The following is a 14,331-nucleotide window of genomic DNA, read 5'->3' as shown; positions in this document are numbered from 1 at the left end:
CCATTGGAGGGTCCCTACATTCGAAGGAGGTCGTTATCGTGACTATGCCTGAGCTTGTGTGAAAAACAGGATTTCTTTGGCGGGGGAGATACGGGATGCTACCATTGTTGCCTTTACCATTTGCCCTTAGATGCTATTAGAACGCTCTGATATGGAATCGTCCTGGGGTTTAGCACAAAGAACGTCCATGGGCAGTGGTCGCGAGAGTAAGCCGCTTTGGGTATCTTTTAAACCAGAGTACTTCGAAAAAGATTTCAAAGCATTACGAATGACGTGATCTCCCGAGAGATTTCAATAAAAGCCCACTGGTGGTTCTGAAAGCGGAGGCAAGGAAAGAGCCACCAGGATGTTTGCCTAAACAACTAGGGAAGTGAGCTGTATTTACAGGCCCAAACATCGTTCTGCCAATCATAAGGTGAGGGCCAGTACAGTACCGTTTTTTAGTTTGTAGACGGAGAATACAATATATATATATATATATATATATATATATATATATATATATATATATATATATATATATATATATACTCCTGGAAATAGAAAAAGGAACACATTGACACCGGTGTGTCAGACCCACCATACTTGCTCCGGACACTGCGAGAGGGCTGTACAAGCAATGATCACACGTACGGCACAGCGGACACACCAGGAACCGCGGTGTTGGCCGTCGAATGGCGCTAGCTGCGCAGCATTTGTGCACCGCCGCCGTCAGTGTTAGCCAGTTTGCCGTGGCATACGGAGCTCCATCGCAGTCTTTAACACTGGTAGCATGCCGCGACAGCGTGGACGTGAACCGTATGTGCAGTTGACGGACTTTGAGCGAGGGCGTATAGTGGGCATGCGGGAGGCCGGGTGGACGTACCGCCGAATTGCTCAACACGTGGGGCGTGAGGTCTCCACAGTACATCGATGTTGTCGCCAGTGGTCGGCGGAAGGTGCACGTGCCCGTCGACCTGGGACCGGACCGCAGCGACGCACGGATGCACGCCAAGACCGTAGGATCCTACGCAGTGCCGTAGGGGACCGCACCGCCACTTCCCAGCAAATTAGGGACACTGTTGCTCCTGGGGTATCGGCGAGGACCATTCGCAACCGTCTCCATGAAGCTGGGCTACGGTCCCGCATACCGTTAGGCCGTCTTCCGCTCACGCCCCAACATCGTGCAGCCCGCCTCCAGTGGTGTCGCGACAGGCGTGAATGGAGGGACGAATGGAGACGTGTCGTCTTCAGCGATGAGAGTCGCTTCTGCCTTGGTGCCAATGATGGTCGTACGCGTGTTTGGCGCCGTGCAGGTGAGCGCCACAATCAGGACTGCATACGACCGAGGCACACAGGGCCAACACCCGGCATCATGGTGTGGGGAGCGATCTCCTACACTGGCCGTACACCACTGGTGATCGTCGAGGGGACACTGAATAGTGCACGGTACATCCAAACCGTCATCGAACCCATCGTTCTACCATTCCTAGACCGGCAAGGGAACTTGCTGTTCCAACAGGACAATGCACGTCCGCATGTATCCCGTGCCACCCAACGTGCTCTAGAAGGTGTAAGTCAACTACCCTGGCCAGCAAGATCTCCGGATCTGTCCCCCATTGAGCATGTTTGGGACTGGATGAAGCGTCGTCTCACGCGGTCTGCACGTCCAGCACGAACGCTGGTCCAACTGAGGCGCCAGGTGGAAATGGCATAGCAAGCCGTTTCACAGGACTACATCCAGCATCTCTACGATCGTCTCCATGGGAGAATAGCAGCCTGCATTGCTGCGAAAGGTGGATATACACTGTACTAGTGCCGACATTGTGCATGCTCTGTTGCCTGTGTCTATGTGCCTGTGGTTCTGTCAGTGTGATCATGTGATGTATCTGACCCCAGGAATGTGTCAGTAAAGTTTCCCCTTCCTGGGACAATGAATTCACGGTGTTCTTAATTCAATTTCCAGGAGTGTATATATATATATATTACTGGAGAATAAAATTCTGCTGGCTACCCCTGCTTGAAAGAAGAGATAGGAAGATTTTCAGAAGTCACTGTGGCAAACATTGTAATTTCCTACCTTCCTACTGTAATTCTCAGAAGTACGTCAGAGGAGGCAGTGAGTAGTGGATTTTGGGGCGAGCACACGACGGCGATCCGTGTCTTGTTGTTGGGGAGTCGCTATTCAGTGCCCTGCTTCAGCTTGGCGCTCCGATAGCTGTTTGAACTGAAGTGTCTCGTTCAGGGTTCACGTCGTCTTTGCACTGCATAGCTCACAACATCCAAGTCTGTTTCGAAACTTCACTGATTTTTATCATACCCAGATCAAAAGTCGATCCTATCCAATAACGTCCCTATAGTTAGTTGCCCTGATTTTGGAAAGTGATTTGCCTCTCAGTTTTCCAGAGAGCATTCTGGTGCCTTCTGCACAGATCCAGCGTTTATAAATCTGGATACTATAGCGTTGGTGAATCGGAAAAATCTGATCATCGTACGTGGCGTATAGCAAAAGCTGTCAAACGCCGACGCGACACCGCATTACACGGACGTCGGGTGGGTTGCCAGCTCAGCCCCTGCGACTGCACGGCGTGCCGATTGCATTTCCAGCGCGACCTGCAGGGGGCCTCCGCGTATACCGGACCACAGTACAGAGGGCGTGTAAGTCAGCAGGAGAGGTCACTCATACCACAAACCTTTTGCTGCATCCGCCTATGTTACGGGCAGCCAGTCAGGAAGATGTGTATCTCCGACGTGCTGTTATTTAGGGCCGGGTCCGCGACCATCATGTCAGATTCGACGCAGCCAGCCAAGGGAGGAAGTCTGCTGCGGATGCAGCACAGCCGAGCGCACGCCACCGTCGCCGCCAAGGGACCTCGGAACCAGCTTGCGGGCCTGTTGGTATTGTCAGACTCAAAACTGGTTCAAATGGTTCTGAGCACTATGGGGCTCAACATCTGAGGTCATCAGTCCCCTAGAACTTAGAACTACTTAAACCTAACTAACCTAAGGACAACACACACATCCATGCCCGAGGCAAGATTCGAACCTGCGACCGTAGCGGTCGCGCGGTTCCAGACTGAAGCGCCTAGAACCGCTCGGGCACACCGGCCGGCTATTGTTAGACTCATTTGGCAAGACTGTAGAAAGTGTGAACTTGTACAGACTGTAACTCAAGGGTTAATCTGGTCTGATATGCTCTGCTCATGGAGAGCGAGGACTTCAACATTTGATAGTCAAGTAGTACAGAACGACCTCTGAGTGCGAAATCCATCCTTTTGTTGTTCCAAGTGCTTGCGTTTAGTAGTGAACTTATTTCCTTGTTGGGACTGAGTTACAAAGTTGGTTACTTGTTTCTTATGACGGTCAACGAAGACCATTTGTGTTGAATTCATTGTGTTCTCAAATATAGGGGATGAATTACATGCTCGTCTGTTTATTGTAGAAATGTTCAAGGCGGGATACTTTACTATGCATATTACTTTTTACATCTTTTTGATGATTATATCAGTAAATCACTCCAGCTTCAACTTGAACAACATTAATTGAGAGGAAATAAATTAGTATTTTTAAGGTAACTTTTTATCACTCCATCTTTCCCTCCCGCAGCTTCCTGATGAGGTGACCCATTCAATTAAAAATAAATATTGCCAGAAGATTATAGCTCAATGAATTTTGAAACAGCACTGTTTCGATGTTTCCAATTTAATACAGGTGCCATTACGGGAAACATATTATTTTCTATTAATCTGAACAGTTAACTAGGTCCTTTTTAATTGTATGAATTAAATTAAATGTTATATTGTGTATAATGAAACTTCACCTGCATTAGCACTTGGCAGCATTTATAATTATCAATTTGACAGCTGTACGATAGTATTGGATTGTATCTGAACATAAAATCGCTTGTTTCGTCACTTGTATGGTGAATTCGGGTGTGTGGCAGGCAGCTTTCACAAATGACGGCAAGTACATGAGACGTTAACATTTCACATGTTCCGGAGGTAGAACTGGCGTATTCCACAGTGACTTGCTGCTGCGTTTGGAGCGCCTAGTCCCGCGCAATGGTCCCATTCCGAAGCTGTTAACAGCGCTGGGGAAATGTTCAAATGTGTATGAAATCTTATGGGACTTAACTGCTAAGGTCATCAGTCCCTAAGCATACACACTACTTAGTCTAAATTATCCTAAGGACAAACACACATACGCATGCCCGAGGGAGGACTCGAACCTCCGCCGGGACCAGCCGCACAGTCCATGACTGCAGCGCCTTAGACCGCTCGCAGCGCTGGGGAATAGGTAGCGATATATTATGTACTACATAAGCTACCAGCAATGCCTTACGTTGGGGATGGAACTTGTTAGTATCACCAGCGGCATCTTCTTCAATCAGTGTTGCTAGTCTGATGGAAACACCAGACAGAGGGCTCTCACGGCACGTGACTTCGAAAGTTTTCGAAAAAAATGATAAATGTTACAAAACATCGCAAATTGATTTAATTAAAGTGGGGACGGGGGAGCGGGGGAGGGACGCGGGGGAACTGGGGGGTGGGGGGGTGGAAGGAGGTTGTAACTGCGCAAGGTATTACATCGCTAGACTAAATTTCAATGAGATTAACATCTTCAATGGAGGACTTGTATCTGTGGACATGGCGAGGGTTTCAGTGCAGTTCAATAAGTCCCACCTATATCGGTATGTGTATTCTAGATCTCTCGAAGCTCAACATGTACCGATTCCACTAAAAGCTTGGGAAGCCAGACTCTCCCAGTCCTTAGGTTCTTCATATGGATACAGCCAGTTTCATCTACTGGTAAAAGGCTGCGATCCACGTGAAGAAATTAAGAACAATCTCGAAACATTTGATACGTCTGGACATGCGACCAGTGATCATTTAGGAAGAACACCACAAAATATGGAGGTTATTGGCCTGATAAAAGGCGAGGTGACTGTGTGGAGTTTGTAGGGCTCAGGTCGAAAATCTATGCATACCGAATAGATGCAGGTGCCACGGCTAAGCGTGTGCATCATACAGTCTCAAAGACTGTCTCGATATATGATTACAAGAGATCCGTACTCGAGAGTGTTAGTCTTGTTTCACAAACTGTGTACCAGATAGTTGTCCGATGGAGAGATCATAAGGTGCATATTGTGCTGAAGCTAAAAGTAGTGATATCACGTCATAATGACAAATGGTTCATCTCTGGGGATGGGATCGGTGCCCTCCCATACTTACATCATTCGTGGCTCTGTGTTTATTTGAAAGTAGTGGATGTATTTGTGGAACTGTGTGTGTGGGGGCTGGGGGCTTCTTCAACTGTTGCTGCCAGTTACTGTTTCCCAGATATTCTGAAGAAAAAAAGAAAAGTTCATAAAGAAAATACAAATAATGTATATAGAAAGAAAAAGTAAATAATTGCATACAGAAACAAAATGGGAAACATAGTCTTTAAGTTCAACTAGCTTCAGTGTAATGTTCGTGAAAAATAAAAAATTAAGCCACTCTATATGTATGTAAGAAGAAATATGGTTGTGTAAGTACACCAATAAAAATTTAATTATTGTTATAAGAAAAAACTATTACAAATAGCTTTGTACAAAAAAATTAATAGACAAAAACAATAAATTATTGCAAAAATATACTGTATTGCAAAAAATCAATTGATAGTAACTTAATTTTTTATATCACTTACTTCCCAACATTTTCGCTGGAGACGTTTTGTTTATAACCTTGAATTTAAGTAGTCCACTTATCAAAGTTCCTGTGGATGTCTTTGATCTTTCCCTGGTCATTCCCCTGGGGAGGGAGAGTGGGAGACCTTTTTTATAAGTCGCCCAGTGAAACCTGACACCACAAATCCCTATCTGTGACCTTGGTATCTGTCCTCGTATGAACTGTGCTCCATTACTAACATCTTCATACCCCACTCGATTAATCTATCTCCTGTAAAATCACATTAAAAAGGCTTTTACTAGTTTTGTTTCTTACCCCATCCTTCAGTTTTCGCAGGTACGCACAGCTGTACTCTAAACACGATATTTCATTAATTTCTTCTCGTCTGAAGGTTTATGTTTTTAGACGTCATCAGCTATTTCCTTTTATATAAATCCTCATTGCCTTGTGGGATCAATTCTTGCTGCTACGCTTGTTTTTGCACCTTCCTTCCTGATATATTCTGTCCCAGTAGCCTACTGCTAAACCGCTTGCCTCGAAAACACCAGGTCACGGAATCGAATCCCAGTCGGACCCCGAATTTTTCAGTCTGCCTTTAGCTCCCAATGATTTGTCAAGAATAACGTGTGGTTCAGGTTCCACGCTAAACTGTAGCCCTTTACCCTGGCAAAATTACTGAGGCAGGTTAGCGATAAGCAAAAAAAGTCGCCGAAGTGGCGAACGATTGAGAAACCTGAATCAGGCCATTTGGCCTCACGATATTATCATTGACACACAATTTACTTTCGACAGAACAAAATTCACCCATGTCTTTCAGAACTTCTTTTCCAAGTTTAATTTGCAGATACTGCCACCTCCTCCCCCCGCCCCCTTTTTCTCATTGAGCACTGACCACCTCCAGGGCACGCCAATACGTAAGTTGCATTTTTCTTGAAGTATTCTGTAAATATATGTGTATACGAATTAGCTTATTTTAAATTGATCTAAACTCGTAAATACTTTGAAATGTCCTATATCCTTGTAAAAAGAAATCTATGGATGGATAATCCTACTACTACTACTACTACTACTACACTTTATCCAGTAGCTAGGGCATGGTCCACTTCATGAAGCACCCGACTCCATTCCTGTCCAGCTTTGAACTACTGCTACGAAAAAAGTGGAGGGTATCATGCTAATTTTCCGCCTGTGACAAGCATCTCACATACCTGAAACAGTCCTTCTCTTGCCTGGTGGCCTACTCAATACACACCTTAAATGTCAGCAGTGAAAATGAACACTCCTGATTTTGGTTTGTTGCATCATTCCTTCGTCCCTCCAGTGTGCTTTGCATAAAGAGAATGAATCGCTCTCCTGTTCCTGCATTTGGTTAATACATTGCCTACGACGAAAAAATGTATTCCAATTCACTATAGTAACAGCCTTCTTCAAAACTACGAACCCAACTCATACTTCGTTGTTTTTCCTGGAACTTTCCTTGTAAGACAAAACCTCTGTGTTTATTGGAATCAAAGGGGCAGATTTTTTATGTTAGGTTACATATAAAGTCCACTGAAAGAAGACCGTAATACATATATAACAGTTTCCATAAAAATAAAATTAATTTGTTTCATCAGAACTGAACGCATGAATGTTCCGTGCCTCTCGGAACAGCACGTAACCACCGGGCTGGAGAAGTTAAATATGAGGGATTATAGACTATCATCATTTTTACGATGGATAAAGGAGGAGTTGCGACATTTGTACATGGTGTAAGTAGGCTGTTTAGGTTTTTATGTTGGTAACGCCACGCAGCGCTCTGACTGTGCTGTGTTCAGTCTGTGGCTGGTTTGCATTGTTTTATATATATATATATATATATATATATATATATATATATATATATTATAACGTTTGAATACTATTAAGGTAAATACATTGTTTGTTCTCTATCAAAATCTTTCATTTGCTAAGTATGCCTATCAGTAGTTAGTGCCTTCGGTAGTTAGAATTTTTTATTTAGCTGGCAGTATTGGCGCTCGCTGTATTGCATTAGTTCGTGTAACGAAGATTTTTGTGAGGTAAGTGATTCATGAAAGGTATGGGTAAAGTCAGTCAGGGCCATTCTTTTGTAGGGAATGTTGAAAGTCAGATTGCGTTGCGCTAAAAATATTGTGTGTCAGTTTAGTGATGATCAGAATAAGTAAAGAGAGAAATGTCTGAGTACGTTCAGTTTTGCTCAGCTGTTTGAAAATCAAATAACGTAAGGGGTTTATCAGCACAGTAATTCATTAATTTTTCTAAGGGGACGTTACAATGGACACATCGAAAAACAGTGAAACAATGTTTTTGTGTTGATCAGAACCTATAAGCATGTGCTTGTTAGTTGTTACTGCAGAACACTTCTTTGGTAACTGTAACAGTCTACAGATCCGATATCACTTGCATACTTCAGTATTTAAATTCATTAAAATGTCGAAAAGTATGACCATCTTGACAGAAATAAGTAATGCCGGCAGTAAGAGTAAAACTAGCGCGATATTGTCAAACTGGAGTAACTTAGTAGATTTCCTTCGTGTAGCGAAGCAGCTGAAAACACTTAAGGAAGGCAGTGCTCCTGGTCCAGATAGTATGCCAGTTACGTTCCTTTCAGAGTATGCTAATACAGTAGTTCCATACTTAGTAATCAAATACAACCGCTCGCTCGTAGAGAGATCGGTATCCAGCGATGTGAAAGTTGCACAAGTCACATCAACACTCTAGAAAAATTGATTCCATATTTTTAGATTTCCAAATGGCTTTTGGACCGTTGCTCACAAGTGGCTCCTCATTACATTGCATGCCTCTCATTTGTGTGACTGCATTTGTGATTACGTGTCAGAAAGATCACAGTTCGTAATAATTAAAAGAAAGTCATCGACTAAAACGGATCTGGTGTTCCCCAAGGAAGAGTTACAGGCCCTCTGTTGTTCGCGATCTACATAAACGATTTAGGAGACAATCTGTGCAGTCATCTTGGATTGTTTGCAGATGATGCTGTCATTTACCGTAATATAAAGTCATCAGATCATCAAAACGAATTGCAGTATGATTTAGGCAAGACATCTGTATGCAAAAAGTGGTAATTGACTCTAAATCATGAAAAGTGTTGCCATCCACGTGAACAAAAAAGAGAATCCACTAAATTTCAGTTACATGATAAATCGAACAAATCTTAAGGCTGTAAACTCAAGTAAATACTTTGGGATTACAATTACGAGTAACTTAAATAGGAAAAAATCACATGAATAAAGCAGTCGGGAAAGCAAACCAAAGACTGCGATTTATTGACAGAACACTTAGTAAATGTAACAGGTTTACCAAAGAGATTGCTTACACCACGCTTGTCCGTCCTCTTCTGCAGTATTGCTCTGCAATGTGGGCTCCGTATCAGATACGATTGACGGTGGACATCAAAAAAAGTTCAAAGAAGGGCAGCTCGTTTTGTACTATCGCGAAACAGGGGAGAGAGTGCCACTTATATGATATACGAATTGAGGTGGCAGTCATTAAAACAAAGGCGTTTTCTCTGCGGCTTGACCTTCTCAGGAAATTCCAGTCACCAACATTCTCCTCAGGCTGTGAAAATATTTTGTTAGCGCTCACCTACATAAGGAGAAATGATCATTATAATAAAATAAATCAAAGCTAGCGCGGAAACATTTAATTCGTTTTTCCCATGCACTGTTCAAATGTGGAGCGGTAGAGTAGTACTTTCAACCATCATTTTATAAATGTGACAGCAAATACAGGATTAAATGGCTCAGTTGAAGATGCAAGAGAATAGATTAAAAATGTCATTCTACAAAACTTTAATCAACTAGAAGCAGCACCAACACACTTCACTGAAGTTAATAAAATTATAAAAAAACTACAAAACAAATGCTCTTGTGGGGTTAATGATATTCCAAAGAGAATTCACGAAAAGTTGTTCCAACTTAATAAGTGATGTCCTTAGTCATACATGCAATGCATCACTGGCGTAGGGAATTTTTTCAGATTGTTTAAAATGGGTTTAGGCCTCTTAGAGGTTGTCAGGACCAGATTTTTAGCTTATGGCAAATAATGGAGAAGTGTTATGAGTGGAACAGGGAATTGTATCTATGATTTATAGATCTAGAAAAGGCATATGACCGAGTTCCTAGGAGGAAGTTATTGTCTGTTCTACGAGATTATGGAATAGGAGGCAAAATTTTGCAAGCAATTAAAGGTCTTTACATGGATAGTCAGGCAGCAGTTAGAGTTGACGGTAAATTGAGTTCATGGTTCAGAGTAGTTTCAGGGGTAAGACAAGGCTGCAACCTGTCTCCACGGTTGTTCATATTATTTATGGATCATGTTGAAAACAATAGACTGACTGGGTGAGATTAAGATATGTGAACACAAAATAAGCAGTCTTGCATATGCGGATGACTTAGTTGTGATGGCAGATTCGATTGAAAGTTTGCAAAGTAATATTTCAGAGCTGGATCAGAAATGTAATGACTATGGTATGAAGATTAGCATCTCCAAAACGAAAGTAATGTCAGTGGGAAAGAAACATACACGGATTGAGTGCCAAATAGGAGGAACAAGGTTAGAGCAGGTGGACGGTTTCAAGTACTTAGGATGCATATTCTCACAGGATGGCAACATAGTGAAAGAACTGGAAGCGAGGTGTAGCAAAGCTAATGCAGTGAGCGCTCAGCTACGATCTACTCTCTTCTGCAAGAAGGAAGTCAGTAACAAGACTAAGTTATCTGTGCACCGTTCAATCTTTCGACCAACGTTGTTGTATGGGAGCGAAAGCTGGGTGGATTGAGGTTACCTTATCAACAAGGTTGAGGTTACGGATATAAAAGTAGCTTGGATGATTGCAGGTACTAGTAGATGGGAACAATGGCAGGAGGGTGTCCACAATGAGGAAATCAAAGAAAAACTGGGAATGAACTCTATAGATGTAGCAGTCAGGGCGAACAGGCTTAGATGGTGGGGTCACGTTACACGCATGGGAGAAGCAATGTTACCCAAGAGACTCATGGGTTCAGCAGTAGAGGGTAGGAGGAGTCGGGGCAGACCAAGGAGAAGGTACCTGGATTCGGTTAAGAATGATTTTGAAGTAATAGGTTTAACATCAGAAGAGGCACCAATGTTAGCACTGAATAGGGGATCATGGAGGAATTTTGTAAGGGGGGCTATGCTCCAGACTGAACGCTAAAAGGCATAATCAGTCTTAAATGATGATGATGATGTTTAAAATATGCAATTATTAAACCACGTCATAAGAATAATGACGAGACAGACTTAAGCAATAATCATCCAGTTCCGTTTCTAACATTTTCTTCAAAAATATTCGAAAAAGAAAAAGTAATGTACTCAAAAGTAGTCGCATATTTAAGTGGAAACAATTTACTTATCATATTGCAGTTTGGATTCTAGATAGGTTGCTCGACTGAGAATGCTATTTATACATTCACTCATCAAATAGTACAAATGATAATATATCGCCAGTTGGTATTTCTTGTGATATCTCAAAGGCCTTGGAGCGTGTAGAGCATGATACTCTCTTAGAAAAACTCAAGTTTTATGAAACTGATGTCTTTACAGTTTGGATTATACTTGGCAAACACAATACAAAATAATTTAATGTCGAAAAGGTAGAAAGTTTTAATGACAGGCAAAAGTCACAAACACAGTCCCACAGGATTTTTGATCCACTCTTATTGCTTATCTATGTGAATGACCTTCCACTTAACATGTAACAAACAAAACTGGTACTTCTTGCAGACGATACAAGTGTTATAATAAATCCCATTAGACGTGCGGTTCTAGGCACTGCAGTCTGAAACCACGAGACCGCTACGATCGCAGGTTCGAATCCTGCCTCGGGCATGGATGTATGTGATGTCCTTAGGTTAGTTAGGTTTAAGTAGTTCTAAGTTCTAGGGGACTAATGACCTCAGAAGTTGAGTCCCATAGTGCTCCGAGCCATTTGAACCATTTTTGAAATCCCATTAGAGAGAAAGCAAGAGAAGAATATGGAGAAAACACGATACACTCAGTACTGTACAACAAATAGTCATACCAACAGTTTAAGTAGCACATGAGCAGCAGTCGGTAAGTAGGGTAGAATGCTACAAATGTTGGGGTGTACAGACAGATTATAACTTGAACTGGAAGAAGCATTTTACTTAGCTTCTCAAACAACCTGAGTTCAGCTAGTTGTGCTCTTCGTATAATTGGTAATCTTGGAAACAAACGTATCACCTTACTGACATACTTAGCATAATTCACTTCATTATGTCTTACAGAATAATTTTCTGTGTCAGTTCATCATTTAGATAGAAAGCATCGATTGCACAAAAGCGAGCAGTAACAATAATATCCGTTGTTCAGCCACGAAGGAGTTAGGCATTTTAAGTGTGCCGTCACAATATTTATTTTTGCTAATGAAATTCGTCGCAAATAATCGATCACAATTTTGAACAACAGTAATGTACACACCTACAACACAAGAGGGGAGAAGTGACCTTTATTGCCGATTGTTAAAGCTGTCAGTGGCTGAGAGATGAGTTCAATATGCAGCAACATAAAATCTCTTACAGGCAGCGGAGCAATTTTAAATCAAATTTAAAATCATGTCTCCTGGACATTTCCTCTTATTCCACTGAATAGTTTCTACGGCTTCAAAACTGGCACATAGCAAAAAATAAATGAACTGAAAATTGTTTTTTAAATGTAGTTGCATGAGTAGGAATAAAATGATGTGTTCATTAATGTTAACACTAATCACTTTTGCTTATCCTACAATCTGACTTGTTTCACATTATTTCGATAAAAGTTGCTCAAATGACCTATGGAACATGTAACTAACCAACTACCTAAACAGTCCTTCTGCTACTCACTTCACACAATGTTTTGCGGTTTCCCACTAATACGCTGTTGTTGTTGTCTTCAGTCCAAAGGCTGGTTTGATGTAGCCCTACACGTCACCGTGTCCTGCTAAGTCCCTTGTCTCTGCATAATTACTGCGGCCCATATTCACTTACATGCGCTTATTTTATTCGAACCTTTATCTTATTCTACAATTTTACGCCACAGACTTCCTCCATTAGCAAACTGACGGTACCGTGAGGCCCCAGATGCTGCCATATCAACCGATCACTTCTTTCAGCCAAGTTGCGATACAGTTACGCAGTCTATCTATGTAATCTTCAGCACTCTTCTGTAGCATCACATTTCAAAAGCCTCCATTCTCTTTTTGTCTGAACTGCTTATCGTCTACGTTTCACTTCCCTACAAGGCTATATTTCAGATAAATGTCTACAAAAAAGGTTTCCTAACCTTTAAATTTATATTCGACGTTAAGAAACTTCTATTTTTAGTAATGCTTTTCTTGACTGCCAGTCTGCATTTATATATTCTCTACTTCCACTTTTCCTACCGAAATAGCAAAACTCATTTACTACTTTTAGTGACTCATTTCCTAATCTAATTTCCTTCCTAGAATCACCTGATGTTATTCCGTTACGTTCCATTACCAGTGGTCAGCGTACCTAACAGCCAAGACCTGTGTTACATTCCCAGTACTGGCAAGGAATTCCCCTTGGTGTGAGGACTGAATTGGACTCCATCCAGCTTTGTGAGGCCGATTGAGGAGCTACTTGGCCGCATAGTAGCGGCTCCAGGTCAGCTAAGCCGACGACGACTGGAAGTGCGGTGTGCGGACGTCCTCTCCTCCATACCGCATCCAAATGACGCCACAGGCAGAGGATGATATGGTGACCAGACGGTTCCGACTGACCCATCTATGTCTGGAACGGCCGTCATAACCTTCCATTAAGTTCGTTTTACCTCTGTTCATGTTCATCTTATTATGTCTTTCAATGTCGCTACCATTCTCTTCAACTCCTCTGCCACGTCCGTTGCCATCTCTGACAGAATTACGATGTCAATAGCAAATGTGAAAGGTTTTTTCCTTCCTAATCCTTAATTCGTTTCCAAACAGCACCTACTACTGACGCTGTATCGTATCGAAAATGATGATGTTAAAATGATATACTGCTTGCATAGTACAGGTATGTGACTGGCGGTACAAAGTGAATCATAAATGATCACATAAGTGCTAAATAATTTTCGAGTCATCTTTGCCTAGCAAGAGATATGACTTCCACCGAGGGACTGTCTCCGGAAAATGGTTTATCAAAAAATTTTCATCAGTCGGCTTGCGGAAGTTATTGTTGGGTACCAGTAATGACTGAGCGAGAGGAGAAAAATTGTTGTCAGAAGTGGGATTCGAACCCACGCCCACAGAAGTGGACTGCGACCTGAACGCAGCGCCTTAGACCGCTCGGCCATCCTGACATACACCGCAATACGTACAGTTATTCACATGAGTACTAAATTCTGTGCTCAGATTATCTTCTAAGAAAGATCTTTTTCCTGCCGTCGTGCAGCTTCCAGGATGTCCTGCCAAGGCCACGCCCTGCGCCCGGCTCGCGCAGCTGGGACCCTGCCTACTTCCTCACTGCAACTTCTCGCAGTGTGTCTCACGACAAGGACAGATAGGCGGTATTGGTATCCAGTCGAAAGACTGACAAAGAAAAACATCTGTCTTTCGAGGCACTTGTTTTTTTTTTTGTTTTCTTTAGAAATCGGCCGAATATAAAAATCTCACCAATTGAAA

At 42.4% G+C, this 14,331-nt stretch overlaps 1 non-coding gene across 1 annotated transcript; it reads right to left on the bottom strand.

Moving 5' to 3' along the window:
- Positions 1-13,925: 13,925 nt before the first annotated feature.
- Trnal-cag lies at positions 13,926-14,009 on the bottom strand. The gene has a single exon. It is a non-coding gene; the product is annotated as a tRNA-Leu (tRNA).
- Between the last annotated feature and the right edge of the window lie 322 nt (positions 14,010-14,331).

Source organism: Schistocerca piceifrons, chromosome 3, assembly GCF_021461385.2.
Source record: "Schistocerca piceifrons isolate TAMUIC-IGC-003096 chromosome 3, iqSchPice1.1, whole genome shotgun sequence".
NCBI lineage: Eukaryota > Metazoa > Arthropoda > Insecta > Orthoptera > Acrididae > Schistocerca > Schistocerca piceifrons.
The sequence above is the reverse complement of the archived record's forward strand: the minus strand, read 5'-3'. Positions and strand labels throughout refer to the sequence as shown.